The 3832-nt window shown below is 48.1% G+C and overlaps 1 long non-coding RNA gene across 1 annotated transcript; it reads right to left on the bottom strand.

Annotated features, from left to right (window-relative positions):
• Positions 1-1785: 1785 nt before the first annotated feature.
• Positions 1786-2284, bottom strand: LOC140385986 (uncharacterized). Its single transcript, XR_011933505.1, has 2 exons — positions 2202-2284; positions 1786-2062 (listed from the first exon to the last, which is right to left on the bottom strand). It is a non-coding gene; the product is annotated as an uncharacterized lncRNA (long non-coding RNA).
• Between the last annotated feature and the right edge of the window lie 1548 nt (positions 2285-3832).

Raw genomic sequence — 3832 nt, forward strand, 5'->3', positions numbered from 1 at the left:
TGGGTGACTGTCTGTGTGGAGTTTGTACGTTCTCCGCATGTCAGCATGTGTTTCCTCCAGGAGCTCCGGTTTCCTCCCACAGTCCAAAGATGTGCAGGTTAGGTGGATTGGACATGATAAATGCATGGGGTTACGGGGATGGGGTTGGGGGGGGGGGGCTGGTGGCTGGGCCTAGGTTGAGTGCTCTTTTGGAGGGTTGGTGCCGACCCAAAGTACCAAATGGCCTCCCTCTGTGCTGTAGGGATTGTATGAGTGAGACAGCTTGTCCGACTGTCTGTCCATGTACGGCCGGCACCATGTTGACCGCTGCACGTCGTCACCGTGCGCATGCATGGCCAGCGACCCAGCCATTCTCCAGCTGGTTTCGGCGTGGGAGCCGGGAGGTTCACCCGGCGCCGCTGCTAGCCTCTCACCGGCCCAGGAATCGGCAAGGGTCTGTCGCAGATTTTGGCGTTGTAAAATGCCTGAAAATTCTCCATTTGAGCCGGCACTTAGCCGCTGAAATGGAGAATCCAGCCCGAAGTGTTCACGTTCCCATTGGGGGCACTATTTGTGGAGCAATTCAGGACGTGCCAATGGGTCAGCACTCTGCTGGCGTGCATTTCGAACAATTCCTGGCCCAGCGGGCATTCTAACCACTGGTGCCATGTTCGCGCCAAAGAGCCTGGCAGCTGGAGCTGCTTTTAAACACTCCATTTACCACATTCTCACTGCAGCCACCAAGATGGCTCAGGGAAGACCGGCCACCCGAGATCGAGAATCTGAGGGGGACCTACAGCTACATGCCAGTGAGGAGCAAAGGGACACCCTCTTCCCCAGCATGGGCCGCAGACTCAAGCCTTCCCCCCTGAACAGTGCCTGGGAGGTTGCGGCAGAGGCAGTCAGTGCTGCCAGCCTCACCAGGAGGTGACACCTGTGATCCGGTGGGGCGCAGGTTTGGTGGCATCGCTGGTGAGGCCTCAACCCTGAGAGGGGCAGAGAAACAGAGAAGGTTCCAAATGCCGTGGTGCAAGTGTCCTCAGGCTGGGGTGAGCTCTACTGATCCCCTGCTTCCCCTGCAGAGGGGCAGCACTTCTGAGGAGTACCAAAACCTGGTGGGCTCCTGATTGGCTTGACCCTCGATGATGCAACTGGGGTATGAAGGTGCCCAGAGGTGTGGCCTGAGTGAGTAGCCAGGAGCCTGTAAGTAGCACCAAAGGGGTGCTTTTAAAAAACAGACTGCAGCAATGGCGGTCTGAGCCAGGCCACCACAATCCTGAGGACAACATTCCGGGTCCACGGACATGCCACCAATTCACGACCCGCTAGTGACCCCAGCCTGGGCATCCAACTTGCCCCCCAGCAAGCTCAAGAGTTTTCAACAGTTTCTCAGTGTTCTTTTAGCCTCCTGCTCCCCCTCCACAGCCCTGGCACTCGACCCATTTTTTCAATACTTATAGTAGCTCACTACTACAAGACTTCCACTTGAGAGGAGTGGAGCATTGCGGAAGGTCCTTTGGTGCTATTGAATAAATATTGTTCAGGGCACTGGGTGTGAATACTGCAACTCTTTTCTCAAAAGTGGCGTGAAAATCGGCCCTTTCGGGTCATGCAAGAGCAGGAATTGCAGTCCCACGACATTATGCTATGTTATAATTCTACAAATGTCAGCCACGCTCCAGTACCTAGCCAGTTGACAGGCTGTGAGGATGATTCTAGCTGAGTATAATGCATCCTTCTCCTGACTGTCACGTCAGCCCACTTTCCAGCAGGACCACCAGAGAACAAACATAATAGGGAGCTGACTGCTCTGAATCATTCTTCTTAATTGTTCTTTCGAAAATAAGTGACAGTTTTAGATAGAGGATCTGGATCGGCGCAGGCTTGGTGGGCCGAAGGGCCTGTTCCTGTGCTGTAATTTTTCTTTGTTCTTTGTTCTTAATGTTATTTGCGGTCGTCCTCCCCTTTTCTCTGTCTCTCTCAAATGACTCTTCTGCACCTCAGATATTCCATCATCGTTTTCACGATATACTTTTATCTTCTCTTTTTCTCTGCCTGCCCAGTGAGATGACATATGTCCTCTCTAATTGAGATAAATATTCATGAGTTGCTTGTTATTTGCAGAACTTAGGAAGATAAATATAAAGTAGCATTTTTTTTTAAAGAAAGCGATTAATGATTCTTATTAAATAGCAACATGTTTTTTCTCCAAAGATCCTCACTTTGTTCTCCTCTGTTCTTCCGCTCTGCAAATTGTGCATGTGCTTTTAGGGGTCATCTGCTGAGGGATGCAACATGAAAGGAAATCTACCCAACTAAAATGCCATGAATGTTAAGTAGAATAGACTAATAAACAGCACTGGCCAGAGATTAATTAATTGCAAATTACTTCCCGATAAGCTGAAACCAACGGTAATTACATCACAATCATTAATTGTGCAGCATGAATGTCATTATTTATCAATGACACGGTGTGAAGTGCAGTTACTGTCAACAAAACAAACTGTGAACACATCTCCAAACTGCCCAAAGGGAAAATGCAGGCATTATTTAAAAGGTTGGGTCACCTTGAGTAATGCCGTTATTTAATTTCAGGATTCTGATAAAAGTCATTGACCGAGTGACCATCACGCACCCGATTCATGGCATCATCTGAATCCCTCATTTAGAAGCGAATCTTTCTTACCTGGGTCAAAGTGACAAACTTGCCTATTTTGGGGGCATGTTTTCCTCACATTTCCAGACGTATTCTTGTGCCCATTAAGTATGTCACAAACCTAATTTGTAAATGACTACCCTATTCTTCAAACGTAATTCTTCTTTTCATTCCTTGACGATAACTTACCACAGAGTATTCACCCCTGCACGCCACCTCCCCTGCCCCTCCCCATCCCCAATTGTTTCTGACTGAATCTCTGGTTGCAATCCATCGAAGATACAGCATTAAATCTTGGGAAGACATTCTGAAACAAAGAAAATTCCAAACGGTATGTCTCCCAGGACTGCCAAGCAAACAGATAATATTTTACAAGGTCCACAAGATATCAACCATAACAACAGCCTACATTTATATAGTACCTCAGTATACAAAATAGCCCAAGGCACATTGCGGAGTAGAAATAAGAGAAACAGACATTTCGCAGAATGTTTGAATTGAATTGATTGTCTGGACCGATTGATCTGTTCCAAAGTATTCTTTCCCACCTGAATATTGTACGAGAAATCCAATTAACGCTTTTACAGGTTGCTACCACCGGAGCCAGTTTTAACCTCTCTACCTACTCATTTTTTTTCAGTGGAATGATGCAGTTACTCAACCAAAATAAAAGTAAGGAACTTATAATCTGTCTCTGCTGGCATCCAGGCTACATTGATATTCTGGTGCGTGGGGAGGGTGTGGGCCTGGGAATCAGCATTCTGGGTCCCCATCAGAAACAGGCAGGAGCCTCATTAATGCATTTAAATTGGGCTCCAAAGCCTAAAAACACAGCTTTGAACTCCAAATGCCTGCCTTTCATGAATCCTGCCTCCTGGATCTGCACAGAAAGCAGTTAAACCAACTACCCTTAAAGGAGCTCCGAGAGCTTTGGTTGCAAACCAGTGTTTTTAATACTGCGACACGGTAGCACAGTGGTTTGCACATTTGCTTCAAGGCGCCGGGGTCCCAGGTTCGATTCCTGCTTGGGCCACTGTCTGTGCGGAGTCTGCATGTTCTCCCCGTGTCTGTGGGTTTTCTCCGGGTGCTCCGGTTTCCTCCCACAAGTCCCGAAAGATGTGCTGTTAGGTGAATTGGACATTCTGAATTCTCCCTCAGTGTAACCGAACAGGTGCCTTAGTGTGGCGATTAGGGGAT

Source organism: Scyliorhinus torazame, chromosome 11, assembly GCF_047496885.1.
Source record: "Scyliorhinus torazame isolate Kashiwa2021f chromosome 11, sScyTor2.1, whole genome shotgun sequence".
In the NCBI taxonomy this organism is placed as follows: Eukaryota; Metazoa; Chordata; class Chondrichthyes; order Carcharhiniformes; family Scyliorhinidae; genus Scyliorhinus; species Scyliorhinus torazame.